Raw genomic sequence first — 20,350 nt, forward strand, 5'->3', positions numbered from 1 at the left:
CCTTTCCGGTTTGTAGGGCTTAATTCAAAAGTCTAACCAACCAAGGTAGATGATGAGTGTTGGAATCATTTTTGACAAGGAGGGAGTACCTCATCTGGATGATTCGAGTGCACTCGTTTGACGTTCATGCCGGTGTGCGACCCACCACGGACAGGACACACCACTTACGGGACGGGACGGCAAAGTCATAATTTCAGTTTTTCTAGTTTTCCATGGCAAGCTGGCGCGCTAAGCCATGCCTGCTTATGCATTGAATTCCGATGACCGCGATGACCGTCGCGTTTCCCGCAACATGCTAGTTCGCCTACCTTCCGCCTATAATTACTATTTCCCGGGCTTATTCGGTGGCACCATCACCCAAATCGCCCTACCCTCATAAGCCCCAATCGGCCCGACATCGCTTGCCACTTATCCTCGCTGTCTCCACGTCTGCCATGCCCCCGCCCGTCCACGATAGGCGACACCGGAGGCCGGCACCACCGGAACTAGTGTTCGGTTTTTCACCAGAAGGCAGACGGAGGGAGGAGGCATTCTATCAGTGTTTAGATGGCAATGCAGACTATGAGGAGTTGTTGGAGCGTGACCACCTGGCGGAGGAGTAGTGTATTGCCGATTGGCGCCGCCGGCGGGACATGGAGCAGCAGCGCACCGACGCTCTGAGTCGCGAGCAGAGCGCCCGCAACTAGGCCGACTACGTGGAGGCCGATGCGCGGCAAAAAGCCCTGGAGGCTGTCGGGCACGCACGCATTCGCGACGCCGATTTTTACTACTAGCTCGTCAAGTGGGTTTCTCGCTTAGAAGCCGAAGCTTCGGTGGACCACGCCGACATGGAAAGGGCCAACGCACGCGAGCAACGCGCCCTATCGCACCTCTGGTGAGGCGGAGGACGCTGGTGCCGGCGTTTAGCGTGTATCGCAGATGGCAGCCGGCATCGTCTAGTTAGCTAAGAGTAAGTTAGTACTTGTACGCTACTAGAGTATTAGTGGGAGTAGATAGTTAACTTGGCTATGATGGTTGTCAACGTGGAAGTTCAGTACTCTATATGTGGATCAGACCTGTTACGTTGCTTTGAATGTTGAACTTTCCGTTTGAACGTATGGAATGGGCTGTAATTTTTTTATATAAATGGGTTGTATTTGTCCTCCGCGGGTTTAGAGGCTGACTTGTGGGCCTACCAAGTTGACGCGTACACAATCAAGAGATGATTGTACGTGGAGAGGATGAAAGCAGGGACCCGCCAAGGTCATGGCAGTACGCAAGCAAGTGCCTCCTTATTTCAAGCCAATAAAAAAATGGCTCCTGCTAATGGATTTCTGACATCTGGTGCCCATGCCATTGTTAACATAGTCAATAAACGAAAGAATTGCACAACGAGCGGCTAACACCAGGGACCCAGCAGCTCGCCTAGTTATTTTTGTTTTGGGTTAATTTGATAAATGCCACTCCAAATCTGGTGTTTTTGAGAAATGCCGTTGCAATTTCCAAACTTTGAAAAATGCCATTTCATGCCATTTCCAGTGGCATTTTTCGAAGTTTGGAGTGGTGTTTTTCAAAGTTTGCAAATTGCAGTGGCGTTTCCCAAAGTTTGCAAAAATTGCAGTGGCATTTTTCAAAGTTTGGCAATTGCAGTGGCATTTTTATGAATCACCATAATTGGAGTGGCATTTATCTAATTTGTTTTTGAGACGGAAGCAGGGTGTCAACTGGGCTGTGCGGGGCACTCTGGCCTGTCTAGACAGCTTTCTCTTTTATGTTTACCACATACCAGCCAAGTAGTTTTTTTTCTTTTTGAAAATGGCTAGCAAAGTTTTTTTGTGATTTGCCAAGTAAGTCGCTTTGTCAGGCCTGTTGGGCTACAAATCTTTCAAGACGAGGAGAGCTTCACTCGGCTGGTCGAGAAAATGGCCTATCAGTAATGAGAAATGGGTTGTACATTTTTAAAACACATCAAACCGGCAATTAGTTTCAAATTTATTTTTTTCATTTCGAGATTTTAAATGGCATTGATTTTTATGCATGGACAATTTGTTGGATTTTATATTGATATTCATTTATTTTTAAAATCAGTTTGAATGTGACTCGAAATTTCGGAATTAAAAACAGTTCAGACCGCACCGAAATATGGAAAATTTCATATAATTTTTTAACCGTGGCCACAATATGGGCTATAATGCTAACAAAAAGAATATGAGCTCCAAAAAAACCTTTTGAATTAGCAAATGGGCTGTAAATTATTAGAAATAATGGCAGATGGGCTATATGCTGTTTTCCACAGATTTGAGGCTTTCCTAAAAAAAGGTTAACGCACAGCAGTGACTGTTGGATGTCCATCCAATGGCCGTCGTGCTTCTTCAATTTCTGCTCTTCCTGCTCCAGCCGCTCAAACAAGCGCCAGCGGGACTACCTGCTCCCTCCTCCCCGCAGCCGGCTGTGCTGCCGTGCAGGCCTCACCGCCCCACCATGCTCCCATCGCTGGCCTAGCCATCCCTCTACTCACCCACACCTGCTGTTATTCTCCGGCGACGGCAGACGAACTAGTAAACCCTCGTACAGTCGTACTCCCCTCCACATGGGAAACAACTGCTGAGTATTCCCTAGCTCCGTGTCGTTCCCTTCCTAGGCCTCGCCGTCGTCCACCACCCTGGTGCTCGCGGCGCGGCCTGGTCAACGTGGTCAACGACCGACATGCATCTGAAGAGGACTGTACATGGAGAGGCTGACAGCTGGGTCCACGGCCGCACGCAAGGAAATGCCTCCTTATTATGCGAAAAAGAATGATTCCTCCACCTGACATCTGGGACCCACCGAAAGGGCCTCTGTATTTCACGAAAAAACGTTACCGCCGCTGACAGCTCAGACCCACCAGTTATATCTTCGCACACAAGGAAGTGCCTCCTTATTACGCACAAAAAAATGAATACTCCCCCTGCTAGCTGGGACCCAGTATAGTGGGAGGCTGACTTGTGGGCCTACCAAGTTGATGGGGACAGAGGGCTTTGTCAACTTAGTCAATATGCACGATTCTAGCTCCAGTGACCGTACGATGTCCATCCAACGGCCGTAGTGCTTCTTCAACCTCTGGTCTTCTTGCTCCAACCGCCCAAACCAGCGCCGGTCATGCCTCGTGCTCCTGCCTCCCATGGCCGGCTGCGATGCCACGGAGGCCTCACCGCCCCCTACTACTCCCACCGCTGGCCAGGCCATCCCTCTACTCACCCACACCCCCTGTTATTCTGCGGCGACGACAGCCTCACACCGCAGCGAACCAGTGAACCCTCATACTCCTCTATGCGCGGGCACCCACTGCCGCGTCTTCCCCGGCTCCGCGTCGTCCCCTTCCTTGGCCTCGCCGTCGTCCACCAGCCTGGTGCTCTCGGCACGGCATGGTCAATGTGGTCAAGGAACGACTTCCATCAGAATAGTACTGTACGTGGAGAGGCTAACAGCTGGGTCCACGGCGGCCGCAAGGAAGTGCCTCCTTATTACACGCAAAATAATTATTCCTCCACCTGACAGCAGGGACCCACCGGACGGGCCATCGTATTTCGCGAAAAAAAACGTTTCCCCCCTGACTGTTGGGACCCACCAGCTACATCTTTGCACGCAAGGAAGTGCCTCCTTATTACGCACACAAAAATTAATACTCCCCCTGCTAGCTGGGACACAGTATAGTGGCAGGCTGACTTGTGGGCCTACTAACTTGACGGGGACGGAGAGCTTTGTCAACTTAGTCAATATGCATGATTCTAGCTCCAGTGACCATACGATGTCCATCCAACGACCGTAGTGCTTCTTCAACCTCTGGTCTTCTTGCTCCAGCCGCCCAAACCAGCGCCGGTCGTGCATCGTGCACCTGCCTCCCATGGACGGCTGCGATGCGGTGGAGGCCTCACCGCCCCCTACTACTCCCACCGCTGGCCAGGCCATCCCTCTACTCACCCACACCCCCTATTATTCTGCGGCGACGGTAGCCTCACACCACAGCGAACCAGTGAACCCTCATACTCCTCCACGCGTGGGCATCCACTGCCGCATGTTCCCCGGCTTCGCGTCATCCCCTTCCTAGGCCTGGCCGTTGTCCACCACAATGGTGCTCTCGGCGCGGCGTGGTCAACATGGTCAAGGAACAGCTTCCATAGGGTGTGGACTGTACGTGGAGAGGCTGACAGCTGGGTCCACGGTCGCAGCAAGGAAGTGCCTCCTTATTACGCGGAAAATAATGATTCCTCCACCTGACAGCAGGGACCCACCGGACGGGCAACCGTATTTCGCGAAAAAACATTTCCCCCCGACTGATGGGACCTACCAACGACATCTTCGCACGCAAGGAAATGCGTCTGGGCAAAAAAACCAATTTGCCCCCCTGACTGCTGGGACCCACCAGCTACATCTTCGCACGCAAGGAAGTGCCTAACAGTCGGGACCCACCTGGTCGAAGCATACGTAGCGCTTTCATTATGGTCACGAACGTGTACGTACATACTGGTCCATGTAGAGGCGCGCACGTGTCGTAGTAGAGGCGCGCACATAGCATGTACACGTACGTACAGCGGCCAGTGTGCAAGAAAGAAAATACGGCCACGTACGTACATATGGGCAGGGTCTCGAATGCCTACTCGCGCATACGTACGGCCAGGGCTCGTGTACATGGCTGGGTCGGAACGGAGAAACATCGTCGTCGTCGTCGTCGTGTTCATGGGGAGACAGTCGGCTGGGTCAGAACAGAATGCGTCATCGTGTTCATCGGGAGGGCTTGGACGGAACAACCGATGGAAATGAGGCCTGGCATACTGCAGAACGGAGGAAACAGCCTTGTGTTCGACCGGCCGCGGTCGAAACAGGATCCTGTTCATCGGGAGGGGTCTGGCGTACCGCAAAACGGAGGAAACGGACCTCCTACGGTCGAAACGGGGGTCCTGTTCATCGGGAGGGGTGTGGCGTACCGCAAAACGGAGGAAACGGACTTGTGCTGGAGTGCTACGGTCGAAACGGGGGTCCTGTTCATCAGGAGGGGTGTGGCGTACCACAAAACGGGACTCCACGGGATACTGTTCATCTCCACCGTCGACCCCCTCCAGCTTCCATGGGCTACTGTTCATCCACCGTCGACCTCCTCCAACCTCCACCTGTGACTGTTCATCCAAGGGCTCCTGTTCATCCTGCCTCCACCGCGCGCTACTCCACCGGCTACTGTTCAACCAGCCCTCTCCACACGGGCTCCTGTTCAACCACCCCTCCACGGGCTACTGTTCATCCAGCCCTCCACGGGGTGGTCCTGTTCATCCAGCCCTCCACGGGGTCGTCCTGTTCATCCATCCCTCCACGGGGTCATGTTCATCCAGCCCCAACCGGCTCGATCAATCGGGGTCCTGTTCATCCAGAGGCAACACCACGGGGTCCTATTCATCCACCCCCACCGGGAACTGTTCATCCAAACCCCCCCAACAACGCTCACTGTTTCTAGAGGCAGCATCGATTGGCTTCAGTTAGCAGTAGTAGCAAAGGAATCGCTCGATCGGGTTCAGTTAACAGCCATCGATCGATCGCTCGGGTTCAGTAATGCGTAGCCTGTAGTGCAATTGCTCGGTTTCAGTAGACGAACGCCTTGCTCGGGTTTAGTTAGAGCCCAACGCCTCGCACCCACGCGCGTGCGTGTACAAGAGAAACACGCATCGCTCGGCCCCGACCACCTACCATAACCGGGAACACCCCGATATTTTCCTCGCCCTCTATTGTACCACAGTTTTTTCCGTCATGGACGGCCCAAAGAATGTCATGCAGCTGCGTCTCTGGCCCGCCCAGGATGAAAAGCCCATTTTCTGTCATGATTTTTTGTCATAGAAGTAGGAGCCCACCACATCTATGATGATACCGGGTTTTGTCACAATTATTGTCATAGAAGTGTCATAAGTATGACAGAATTTTTTTTGTTCGGCCCAAAATGTCACGGATGTGTCTTTTTTTGTAGTGCAATGAGGCACTTCATAGTCTTCAAGTGAATGTCTTCACACGTCATTATCTTCAACGTGAATGTCTTCATGAACCACCATTGTCTTCAATGTCATACATTTTTAGGGGTCATCTCTGGTAGGAAAACTGAACCAATGAGGGATTTCTACCTGTGTTATCCTGCAATTCTCACAAACACATTAGTCAATCAACTACGTTTGCCGGCAATACTCCAAAACCAACTAGAGGTGGCACTAGATGCACTTAAAATTATGCCTAATACCAAGACTATATATTGCCTAAGTACTTTACTAAAAAAACTAGTTTCAATAAAGTCTTAATCCATGGCAAGAAATTTATATAATTTCCAATCAACAATGTGTCATGCCCACACGGTGTGTAGAAATATCGTCATGCTCCCACTTACTTTCAAGCATCTTTGCTTCTATCAATGAAATCACTTGATCAATTCATCAAAACAAAGATTCCAAATCCGCTATGCTTTCTTCAGATCATTATAGGATCTCCTGAAGTTTGCACACTTACTTGCATCCTATGGATCGACAAATTTATCTTGGACTGTATCAGATACACAACCTTTGCTCTATCTCCATCTCATGGGAATCATTTTGACATCCTTCTATTATATCTCATAGCTAAAAATTTAGTAATAGATATTTAATCTAAACTGACTTTAAGTATTATCATGATGAGACAATCTTGTCATAATCAACTTCTTGAACTTATCATAAACTATTTACAACAAGTCAAGCATTATGAGACATTTTTATATTTGTCAATCTATAGATCCATCACTACACTTTAGACTTTAAGTCTTTCAGAGGGTCCATCAAGTTCTAAACTTGAATTATGTGTATGGATACTATATCAGATTATTTTGGCGTATAGCCAATTCTGGAGTCAGGGCCCATCAATACTTCTTTGTATATTATAGGTTCATTGTTTGTTTCAACAATATTTCTTCTGCATACCATGAAGGTCTGCATGAATTTTCCCAACCTATATGGTTCTGCTACAAGTTTGACTGAAGTCTCCATATCACATGTAGAGTCTTTGGTATCAGTTGTGGTAGGAAATTCTAGAGTCACTTCTGGCATTTCTTTCTATGACCTGATCACAAAAATTCTACAAATTTATCGAGTTGCACTGTCCTCCTGCTCACTCTTTTGCAGAAAACATTTTCTTCAAAAAAACCTGCACTCTCTTTAAAACACATTGCCTTGGTGTAGTGATAGAGGAATACCCAACCATTTGGGATAACCTACAAAGTAGCACTTATTACAATAAATTTGATGGCGCTCTTTTAGTGTAAAAGCCACAATCTTTAAAGCATCGCATCAAAGCGAAATAATTAATGTCATCTTTGATCACACAATGTCGTACATGGCTTGATTACATCTACTCAAAACACTCTACTCCTAGTAGTGTTTCTAGGAGGTGCAAGCTATAAAATACTTTTCACAACTCATCAGACATTCGCTAAATTTATAACTCAAATATTCTTTTCTGCAATCCAATTGTAGAAACATAATCTTCTCGTTACAATAATTTCCACTTCATTCTGAAAATATTTTTAAACATTTCAATAGATCCATATTTATGTCTCAATTTGTAAATATAAATATCTACTTGAGTCATCCTTGAAGATAGATAAATCCACTGCTTCCAACAACACTTATTGGACTACATACATCAATATGCATATTTCTAATTATTTTCAACTCGTTCTTTATGGCTTGTGAACGGTATTTTTTGTTTACTTCACAATTTGGACGGAAGCTGCAAGTGTCAAATGATCTGTAATCATATGACTCCAAAATCCATCACTATAGAATTTCGGCATGCGGGTTTCTCCAATGTAACTAAATTGAGTGCCACACATATGTGGTATTCCTTTAGTCTTGCGACATTTAGCATCAGTGTTATGGATGTTCAATTCTATCACCAGTATTCATAAATTACATCCTATTCAGAATAGGAGCATGACCCTCTTGTTCATTACATTGAATAACTATTGTTGTCTTATGAACAACCTCCTTGCAACTTCTACGCAATGGGCTAGAGTGTACAAAACTCTAGAATGAACTATGACAATAAATTCAGAGGTAATATGTTGATAAAAAGCATCATAACTTCTACAAAAAATTTCAACACATATTTAACCTCATTAATTTGTTGGTCATTAGGCCGTAGTAATTCTTTCATCGATCCACAACAACATGCAATCGAGTCAGTATCCTTGTGATCATCTTTTAGCCACAATTTCAAAGAAATTTAGTGTTTAACAATTTAATCATAATTCTCAAGAATCACACTTTACCTGACCGACTATCTCTACATCTTATAACTTGTATGACATTCATACATGAGCTGGACATTCCAGTCTTTTTTTCATTCCGCCTCTAAAATTCTTATAAGTTAACTTTCAATATTTCTCCCACTCAACAGAATAATCATCTAACCTTTTAAGAGTGGCGTGAGCCCCGAACTTCCCTAGTTATGTAAGTCTCATTACATCCTTTTTGTTCTTTCTCTTTAAGTTCTCACCATCAACTCATGACTGGTGTTCTTTCGGATCTTACACATTTTAGTCTCAAACATAGTCGAACTCTTCACTAAAGAAAACACTTATTTAGATATCATATATCTTTTAACCTTTGTTTGTTTTTAAAAACAATTTCCAATTCTGAGAATATCACATAACTATGTCAAACATTTTGAAGTTTAGGTTTCTCGAAAGCACAAAATACTTATTTAGATATCATATATCTTTTAACCTTTGTTTGTTTCTAAAAAAATCTAGTTCCGAGAATATCACATAACTATCCCAAACATTTTGAAGTTCAGGTTTATCGAAAGCAAGCATATCGTAATGTAATTCTTAGCATTTTGGATCAAAAGACATAAGTCTCGTCATCCATAGCATTAGTAGGAGAGCATTGCAAGCATGGAGTAGGAAAAATTATTCTTGGCACTCGTAGAGGACAATCCTCTCAATCTAGAAGATTCAACTAGATAAACAATAGTTAATCAATTTCAATAGCAAGGGTGGAACTGCAAGCCATCATTCTACAACTATAATGCAAACTACACAAAGACATTGTTCATAATTAATTTGCACTAGTGATTATACTAAATTAGAACATAATTGTGCTCCCACTCAAATCAGTATCTCTCATAATTAATATTGAGTGATTTAAGATCCAAATCTAGTTCTCAGCCATTGATGTGGACATCACTGATGACAAGAATTTTGACCGGTGGGCAATCTTTTGCCAATCATATCAGCATATGACTCTTGTTCATCTTTGGATGCTTCGTGCTCCAAGCTCAGAATGATTCTACTAGAACTTCAAGACAAGCGAGTGTTATCTACTTGCTCAGCCCGACCTCGCTCGCCTTACACTTCATGATCCATTTGTACTCATGTGGACATGATGCGCTCCGAAAAGCCACATGTTATAGACAATTGCAACAATGGAAACAACACCTTTTAACTTGATATTTACTGTGAGAGATCACCCTAATAATTGAATACTGCTCAATCAAAGGGAGAAAATAACAAAGGGATAAGCATCTCAGGCAGTTCATAAAAGCATGATATGGCATAGCCCTGGGCGTCAGGAATCCTCCAAGATCATCTTCAATGTTATGTTGAAGTGTTGTGACGACCAATATTTCATTGCCGTGGCAACTGTTTCAAAAACATTGTCGTGAAGGAAATTTCAAAAAAAGGTTGCCATGGCAATTCAGAAAACGTTGTCGTGGCACCAAATTCAGAAATTCCGCCGTGGCACGAAATTATAGCTCCTCATCCCGTGCCATGTACACCTTCTCCATGTTGGGGTCCTCCGTGTACGGTTGCAATCGTCACCTATAACATGTAGGAAATCTTTACGATGTTTAAATTAACATGGCAATCTCATGGCTCCAGCCATCATGCCGTGACACGTAGGCCACTTAACATTACAACATATAACCATCTCATACATAAACTCATCATGATGAAGGCTATACCACATCATATGCATACCCTGCAAAACCAAGTTAGACGTGCTCTAATCGGTTTTAGCAAATTTTAGTTATGCGGTAAACTAGTTTTGACAAATAATACTAGCTACCTACATCCATAATTTAGGCGATGATTCTTGACGCTAGATTAAGTTTCGGGGTGTGAGAAAAAAGAGCCTTAATTAAAAACATCTAGCCCCACACTAAACTTTGTCAAATACGCGTGACCCCCTAGAAGGTCATCCATCTTCGCGACACCCTCTTGTGTACGCGAGGTTCACTATTCACAACTATGGTGAAGCCTAATGAACTATTAGCAGATTGTTGATAGCCAGAGTCGGTCGATTGTCAGAACCTTGTGAAAAGTAACACCATGTCGTCGATGAATTGAACCAAAGCAACACTCGAGGGAAGCGTAGCAAGAATATCAACCCTCACAATCATATGTGATCCTCCACCTACTCATATAACTGGACATGATGCCACTGTTGGGAAACATAGTAGAAAACAAAAAAATCATGCCTTGATGTCTACTACACAACTTATTCTTGTAGACTTGTGTTGGGCCTCCAAACACAGTGTTTTGTAGGATAGTAGCACTTTCCCCTCAAGTGGATGACCTAAGGTTTATCAATCCGTGGGAGGCATAGGATGAAGATGGTCTCTCTCAAACAACCCTGCAACTAAATAACAAAGAGTCTCTTGTGTCCCGAACACACCCAATTACAATGGTAAATTGTATAGGTGCACTAGTTGAGCGAAGAGATGGTGATACAAGGGAGTAATGATAGTAGATATTTATTTTTGTAATAGGAACAATAAAAAACAGCAAGGTAGCAAGTAACAAAAGTGAGCACAAACGGTATTGCAATGCTTGAAAATGAGGCCTAGGGTTCATACTTTCACTAGTGCAATCTCTCAACAATGCTAATATAATTGGATCATATAACAATCCCTCAACGTGCGACGAAGAATCATTCCAAAGTTCTTATCTAGCGGAGAACATAAGAAGAAAATGTTTGTAGGGTATGAAACCACCTCAAAGTTATCCTTTCCGATCGATCTGTAAAGCTATTCCCATAAGTGTCACGAATAACCCAAGAGTTTGTATAAAATGACACCATATGATACACATCAACCAACTCTAATGTCACCTAGATACTCCAATGTCACCACGAGTATCCGTGAGTTGATTATACGATATGCATTAAACAATTTCAGATTCATAATACTCAATCCAACACAAAGAACTTCAAATAATGCCCCAAGATTTATACCAGAGAAACAAGGACAAAAAACATGCATCAACACCTATGCATAGATTACCGCAATTTCACCTCAGGAATCTATGAGTTGAGTGCCAAGACATATATACATCAAGTGCTCTCAAATCCATTAAAGTATTCAATCTGATAATAATGAAATCTCAAAGGTAAAAACTCAATTCGTCACAACAAGATAGAGAGGGGAAAACACCATATGGTCCAACTATATTAACAAAGCTCGCGATACATCAAGATCATGCCAAATCAAGAATACGAGAGAGAGAGAGATTAAACACATAGATATAGCTACAAACCCTCAGCCCAAGGGTGGACTACTCCCTCCTCATCATGGTGGCCGTCGGGATGATGAAGATGGCTGTCGGTGTTCTGGGAACGGGGGTCCCCAGACTTGCCTGCCTGCGGCCCATGGCGTGGCTGAGCCAGTAGGCCGTACGACCCATCTTCATCTACAAGGCATCCAAGACCCTCACGAGGGTCCAAGCCTCGCGAGGCGGACGACGCAAGACCTTCTCCCGAGCAGCCTAGTCAGGAAGGCTCTCGAGGGGCGGAGATATCAAGGCGAGGCGAACCTCATGAGGTTCGCGTGATGTGAGCCATGACGATCGACACCAGGCGGGTGCTAGCACGGGTACCGTCCTTGTTTCTTCTTTGGTGCCAAGGAGGCATGCGCAGCCGCGGAGTACCGAGGCATAGGGCAAAGGTTGCCATTTTGGTGCAACAAGACCAAGACCATGGACTACAAGACAGAGGTCATCATGGAGCCCAAGATGGCGTCACCACCAGAGCTTTTCGCAGGTGCAGACTACCTTTTGTCAGGATAGCTTGTACTAGCTGCCCCCCTTCAAATTAGCCCGCCATTGTTGGCTCCCCTCCCGCTCAATATTTGGCAAGAGGACCAGGGCCTCTATAAATAGGACTAGCCACCATAGTAGGGGAGAGACCTCATCAGACCCAGTGAGACACACAAGTCTGAAAGCACAAGAACACCTCAACCTCAGGGGGCTATTCTTCCCCTTGTACTGTTCATCATCAGCCCAAGAGGCAATCCACCACCACACTATAGTAGGGTATGACACCACAACGGTGGCGCAAACCAGTATAAACCCCGTGTCTTTCTGTGTTGCGAGTTCGTCGAGTTCATCCGTAAGATCTTAGCGAGCTAGAGCGTAGATCGGTAGGAGGGAAAGACTTCGCACGCATCCCAGTGTTCGAACCTCAAGGGTTAGCCGGAGCCCCACGTCCGACATTTGGCGCGCCAGGTAGGGGTGCGCCGAGACTTCTCTCCACCAACCAGCGCCCCGCACCGCCGCACTACGCTCCCATGGCAGGTGCCCCGCCACCAACCTCTGCGGCCAACACCAGCAGCAGGGAGTCTGGTTACCGAGCCCTGGCCCCCCCCTCTGCGGCAAGTGCAGTGGCCGGCCAAGTTCAGGCCGGCGATGCCGCCGCGTTACGATGGCACGATAGACTCAGCGATGTTCATGCTAGCATACGAGGAGGCCGTCCTCGAAGCCGGAGGCGACAACAAGATCATGGCAAACTTGTTCCCCCTGGCGCTCACCGGCAAGCCGTGCGCCTGGCTGCTCAACCTACTGGGATCCACGGTGACGTCCTGGGGGGAACTCTGCGACCTCTTCACTGCGCGTTACGCGGCGCCGGCACACCACGCAGTCGCGGCACTGCTGGGTGGCTCCCAAGCACCTCCTTCAGATCACCACGTCAAGCCTTTCTTCCTTCAGATTGGGGCAGCCTGCAAGTGCCCGAGGGCTCCACCGAGTTGGGCTGCACCGGAGGCCGATCTCACCTTTGACTCGGAAGACCACCCCGGCTCCACCACCGGCTCCGGGATGCGCCTGATACTCTGCACGCCCACCATCTGCAACATGGCCGTCACCAAGATCGTTATCAACGGCAGCGCCGGCCTCAACTTGCTCTCCGTGGAAGCCTTCATCCTTCTTCATGTGCCGCTCGAACGGCTCGGCCTCAGCAAGCCCTTCACAGGAGTGGGTGGTGGAGCTCCTCACCCTCTGGGGCAGATCCGCCTCCCTGTCACCTTTGGCACGTGAGACAACTATCGCGCCGATCTGGTGGACTTTGACATCACTCGCATCGGTCTCCCATACAACGCCATCCTCAGGTACCCGGCTCTCACTCAGTTCATGGCGGCGACTCACCCGGCCTACAACCTCATGAAGATGCCAGGGAGCAAGGGCGTCCTCACCATCAAGGGGGACACTAAGGAGGCCGTGACGGAGCTCAGGCTCGCCTTCAAGACCGCGGCAACGGCACAGCCAGCCAGCGCTAGTGTGCCCGAGTCCAAGGAGACTGCGCCCACCAAGAAGAGGCAGTTGTTCACCCAAGACAAGGCGGAGACCAAGCAGGTGCCAGTCAACAAGGATGGGTCTTCATGAGCCACCTTCAGCATAGGAACCGGCCTTGGCCCGGGAGAAGAAGAAGCTTTGGCGAGGTTTTTGCATGCGAACAAGGAGATATTCACGTGGGAGCCCAATCAGCTGGTAGGGGTCCCGAGAGAGGTGATCCACCATCATCTAAGGGTATGCCCCAACGTACACCCCGTGAAGCAGCGAGCAAGACGGCAGTCCACTGAGAAGCAGGCCTTCATCGTCCAAGAGACACGCAAACTGGAGGCGGCAGGTACCATCCGAGAAGTTTGATACCCCGAATGGCTGGCGAACCCCGTCGTAGTACCGAAGAAAGGTGGGAAGGAACGGATGTGCGTCGACTTCACCAACCTCAACAAAGCCTACCCCCAAGATCCATTCCCCCTTCCGCGCATCGATCAAATCGTCGACTCCACCGCCGAGTGCGATTTGTTATGTTTCCTGGATGTGTTCTCTGGATACCATCAGATCAAGATGGCGGTGGAGGATGTGGAGAAGACGGCCTTCTTGACACCATGTGGGGTGTACTGCTACACCTGCATGCCTTTCGGCCTTCGCAACGCGGGCGCAACCTTTCAGCGGCTGATGCACATCGCCTTGGGGCGGTAGCTCGGCAGGAACACAGAGGCGAGGACGTTGATTCAAGACTTGGAAGAGACCTTTGAGAGTTTGTGCTGGGTGAACTTGAGGCTTAACCCGGAGAAGTGCGTGTTTGGCGTCCCCTCTGGCAAGCTGCTGGGGTTTCTCGTATCCCACAGAGGGATCGAGGCGAACCCGGAGAAGATCAAGGCCATCGAAGACACGAGCCCACCACAGACCCTCAAGGAGATGCAAAAGCTGGCAGGACGAGTGACCGCGTTAGGGCATTTCATCTCTAAGCTAGGCGAGTGTGCCTTACCCTTCTTTAAGCTCATGAGGAAGAAAGGCCCCTTCGAGTGGACCCTGGAGGCCGACCGGGCCTTCCAAGACCTCAAGGAATACCTCACCAGCCCCCCGGTGATGGTGGCGCCGCGGCCTCTCGAGCCTCTGGTACTCTACCTCGCCGCCACCCCGTACTCCGCCAGCGCGGCGCTGGTGGAGGTTCGGGAGGAGTGCAGAGACAAAGGTGTGTCGTGCCAAGCCAGAGCTAATGCAAGCAGGGTCAGGAAGGCACACCAGAGCCATCAGTGGCGAAAGCTTAAGCTCGGCAGGGCAGCGTCGCGGAAACTCCTGAGGATGGCCAAGTCTCAGGAAACCCTCCGCCTCAGGATGCGCCACAATCTCCGCAAGACCCGAGCCTCAACAGTGTGCCATCCCTCGTCGAGCACCCGGTGTACTTCATCAGCACCGTACTGCGAGACACAAGGGCACACTACCCCATGCCGCAAAAGCTCCTGCTCGCACTCTTGGTGGCCTCGCGCAAGCTGTGACACTACTTCCAGGGGCACCCCATTAAGGTCGTCTCATCTTACCCATTGGAGAGGGTACTCAGGATCCCAAACTCAGCCAGAAGGGTCGCTGAATGGAACATCGAGCTGCAAGCATTCTAGCTGGAGTTCAGCACCACCAGGGTCATCAAGGGAGCCGCGCTTGCCGACTTTGTGGCGGAATGGACAGATGCCCCGGCTCTTGAGGAAGGAGAAAACCGGTCCACCTCCCCAGGAAGTGAGGCACCAGACGGCTGGGTCATGTATTTTGATGGCGCCTTTGCGCACCAGGGCCCGGGGGCTGGAGCAGTGCTCATCTCGCCCACTCAGGACAAGCTTCACTACGCTGTGCAATTCTGCTTCCAGTACGGCGAGAAGGTCTCCAACAATATCGCAGAATACGAAGGCCTCATAGCCGGCCTGAAGGCTGCGGCGGCTCTGGGGATGAGGCGCCTTACCGTCAAGGGCGACTCGCAGCTCCTCGTCAACTTCTCCAACAAAGTGTACGAGCCAAAGGACGAGCACATGGAGGCCTACCTTGCGGAGGTGTGCAAGATGGAAAAGCAGTTCTCAGGCTTGGAGCTGCAGCACGTGCCCAGGTGTAACACCCTCGATGCGACTATATCTCCCACGTGTCGAGGCACGACTTAGAGGCATAATCGCATTGAAGGCATATGTCGCAAGTTAGGCAATCTTCACAACATCCCATGTAATATAAATCATAAAGGGGAGATAACATAGTTGGCTTACACTCGCCACATCAATCAAGTACATAAATAACATTACATCAACCAAACACTCATGGCCCGACTACGGCGCCAAAATAAAAGAGAACCCAACATGCGACACGGTCCCGATCACCCCCAATTGGGCACCACTACTGATCATCAGGAAAAGAAACATAGTAACGTTGAGAGTCTTCGTCGAACTCCCACTTGAGCTCATGCGCGTCTGCTGGAGCGGAATCATCAGGCCCTGCATCTGGTGTAATAGCAATCTGTGAGCCACAGGGACTCAGCAATCTCGCACCCTCACGATTAAGACTATTTAAGCCTATAGGTATGGCAAGCTAAAATATATGTGGAGCTGCAGCAAGCAACTAGCAAAATATGGTGGCTAATTTATTCACAAAAAAGAGCGAGAAGAGGAGGCAAAGCGCGAGCGATAAACTAGAGGACAACCTGCGCAAACATTACTCCAACACCGTGTACACTTCCCGGACTCCGCCGAGAAGAGGCCATCACGGTAACACACTCAGTTGATTCATTTTAATTAATTAAGGTTCAAGTTATCTACAACCGGACATTAACAAATTCCCATCTGCCCATAACCGCGGGCACGGCTTTCGAAAGTTCAAATCCCTGCAGGGGAGTCCCAACTTAGCCCATGACAAGCTCTCGCGGTCAACGAAGGAATAGACCTCCTCCCAAGACGTTCCGATCAGACTCGGTATCTCGGTTCTTCAAGACACTTCGACAGGTTAAAACAAGACCAGCAACACCGCCCGAATGTGCCGACAAATCCCGATAGGAGATGCACATATCTCATTCTCAGGGCACACTCAGATGAGCCATACGTCGGGTAGGCCAGCCCAGAGTTGCCCCTGGTAGCCCCGGACATCGCTCGGTGGGACCAACACTCAGAGGAGCACTGGCCCGGGGGGGTTAAAATAAGATGACCCTCGGGCTCCGGAAACCCAAGGGAAAATAGGCTAGGTGGCTAATGGTAAAACTAAGGTTGGGCATTGCTGGAAAAGCTTTAATCAAGGCGAACTATCAAGGGGTTCCCATTATAACCCAACCGCGTAAGGAACGCAAAATCCGAGAACATAACACCGATATGACGGAAACTAGGGTGGCAAGAGTGGAACAAAACACTAGGCGAGAGGCCGAGCCTTCCACCCTTTACCAAGTATATAGATGCATTAAGATAACATAGCAATATAATGATATCCCAACAAGTAAATAAATGTTCCAACAAGGAACGGCCTCCAATCTTCACCTGCAACTAGCAATGCTATAAGAGGGGCTGAGCAAAGCGGTAACATAGCCAAACAATGGTTTGCTAGGACATGGTGGGTTAGAGGTTTGACATGGCAATTTTGGAGGCTTGAAGGAAAATGGTAGGCAGCGTAGCATTGGCATAGCAAAAGAGCGAGCAAACTAGCATAGCAAAGATAGTAGGGATTTCGAGGGTATGATCATCTTGCCTGCACAGTTGTCAGAGTTGACTGGATCCTTGAAAGCAAACTCAATGGGCTCCTCGTTAGAGAACTCGTCTCCCAGATCTACCCAAACAAGACAAACAATAAACAAGGAACGCAATCAACCACGTGCAAGGATCAAACAATATGATGCAATGATGATATGCTATGCGGGATGCGATGCGGGATGCATATGCAAGATATGACAGGAAATGCAAGAACCTGGCCTCAACATGGAAATCCAAATGTGCCACTGTAAAGATGAGATGAAATCGCTTGACAACGATATAAAGAACGCCGGAATCGGAGTTACAGTTTGGAAATGGCGAGCGATTCAAATATGACACCGGTCTACGATTTACAGCAAGTAGGCATCTAAATGCAATGAGATGAACATGCTACAGCACCCAAACATGACAACAAAATACATGGTACGGATGCATTCAAGATGCTTAACAAAAGTCTAGCACTGAGCTACGGCCAATTCATCCATTAACAGGTTCAAACAAGCATGGCAAAAATGCATATGGCAAACAGATCTCAGACTTAGTGAAATTCACACTTGTCTGGAATTTCAGATCAGTTAGCCCTCTTTGGAACAACAAAACTACAAGTTACAGGACCTGAACATGACAAAGTAAAGAATGGCATGGAGCTACTCAAAGAGCTTAACAAAAGTCCCTTAGTGACCTTGAGCCAAAAGGGATCAGAAAATACAATTGCAAGCATGTGAACATGGCAAAAACATGATCAGTTTTCAGACTTAGTGAAAACTGGCACATGCTGAAACATAACTCAAGTAGGCATGTTTACGAGCTCGATGCACTCACTACAGTGCAAGTAATGATAAGCTAAGCATACATCTATCAAGAACACACAAAATGAAAGCTAGACATGGCAAGAACAATAGCATAGCATGCACGGATCAACTACAACATCATCGGCAAAATTGCAAACAAGTTGACAATCTGCCCAGATTCACAAAGTAGCAAAAGTAGAGCTCGATTGACTCAAGCTAGGGTGCTCCATAATTGCAAACAAAGACATGTATGGATATAGCATTACAATATTAACAAAACATCCTTACTGATCATCCTGAAAAGAGACACGGATCACTAGGAAACAACATGAACATAAGGCCATATGAGATAAACAGCTCATGGACTTAGTGGAAATGCTAAGTCCCTGAACACAGAATTAACAAGTGCACCACTTTGCAAGCTTGCACTAGTCACCACACACATCACAAAAATACATGGGTTGCACCTCTGGAAAGATGGCAAAACCCTTAACAAAACACATGTAGAGCATCAGGGCATATCATGCACACAATAATCATGGCAAAAATGACAAAAACCTAAATGGAGCAGCAGATCTGACAATTATCTCAAGTAGCCTCCTAACAGCATTTCGGGCATCAAGATGAACTCAAATGAAAATGATGCAATGGAATGAAATGATGTACTCTGTGAGATGAACATTTTGATATGCTATATGCATGAATCGGAGCTACGGATGCGAAGTTACGGGGATATGAACATGAGCACTTGGATCTGGGATTTCGGGACTTAGAAGAAAAAAAACCTCGCGGATTAGGGTTTTCTGTTCACCCGCGCGATCTACTGTTCATCCGCGACGAATCTGAGGTCGCCGGCGAGGGATCCGGCCGGAGGGAGCTCACCGGCGGCTCGGGGACGCGGGGGCCGTCGTGAGGGCGGCCGGCGACGAGGCTGGCGGCGGCGGAGGGTGGCCGGAGAGGGGATCCCGGGGCTCGGGCTGGCGGCGGGCGGGCGGCGAGGCGGCGCGGCGCGGCTCCGGCGGAGGATGCGGCGGCGTCGGGCAGGAGCCGCCACGTGGCGTGACGTGGTTGGCGCGGACGGCGGCGGCGGCTTTGTCCGTCCCGAACGGACGTGTCCGGCGGCGGCGTGAGGGGATTTTTAGGGTTTGGGAGAGAGGAGATCCGCGAATTTCGGGAGGGGGCTTTAAATAGGCATAGAGGGAGCTAGGAGAGTCCAAATGAGGTGCGGTTTTCGGCCACGCGATCGTGATCGAACGCTCTAGATGATGGAGAAGGCTTAGGTGGGTTTTGGGCCAAAATGGAGGGGTGTTGGGCTGCAACACACACAAGGCCTTTTCGGTCCCTCGGTTAACCGTTGGAGTATCAAACGAAGTCCAAATGGTACGAAGTCCATTTCAATGTGGTCAAACTTCCATTCTGGAATGGCAAGAGGTTGGAGGAGACCAGCTGGCCTTTGGTGTTCTGCCTTCACTCTTCTGCAGACATCACATTCATTCACGAATTGAGCAATCTCGCGCTTCATTCAAGTCCACCAATAAGCCTGCTTGAGGTCCTGATACATCTTCGTACTCCCAGGGTGGATGGAGATGAGAGAATTGTGAGCCTCGTTCATGATCACTTTATGAAGTTCACCTTTGGGTACAACAATACGATCCCCGAAGAAGAGAGTGTCCTTGTCATCAAGGCGGTAGCACTTGTACTTGGGTTGACTCTTGGCAATCCCAATCTTCACCTTTTTCACCATAGCATCAAGAAGCTGGGCTTGGTGAATCTGGTCTTCTAAGGTAGGAGAGACTTGAAGGTTGGCGAGGAAACCTTGAGGAACAACTTGCAGATTAAGTTTGCGAAAAGCTTCACAAAGCTCGGGTTGATAAGGCTTAAGAATCAGACTGTTGCAATAAGCTTTTCTGCTCAATGCGTCAGCAATCACATTGGCCTTGCCTGGAGTATACTCGATACTCGGATTATACTCTTGAATCATTTCGACCCATCGAGTTTGTCTGAGGTTGAGATTAGGTTGAGTGAAAATGTACTGGAGACTCTTGTGATCAGTGAAAATGTCCACTTTTCTTCCCAATAAGAGATGTCTCCAAGTCAAAAGAGCATGCACAACTGCCGCCAACTCGAGATCATGAGTGGGGTAGTTCTTCTCATTAGGCTTCAACTGGCGAGAGGTATAAGCAACAACTTTCTTCTCTTGCATCAATACTGCGCCAAGACCTTGGAAAGAGGCATCACAAAAGACCTCATACGGCTTGGATTCATCAGGTGGA

Source organism: Triticum urartu, chromosome 2 (assembly GCF_003073215.2).
Source record: "Triticum urartu cultivar G1812 chromosome 2, Tu2.1, whole genome shotgun sequence".
Taxonomy (NCBI): domain Eukaryota; kingdom Viridiplantae; phylum Streptophyta; class Magnoliopsida; order Poales; family Poaceae; genus Triticum; species Triticum urartu.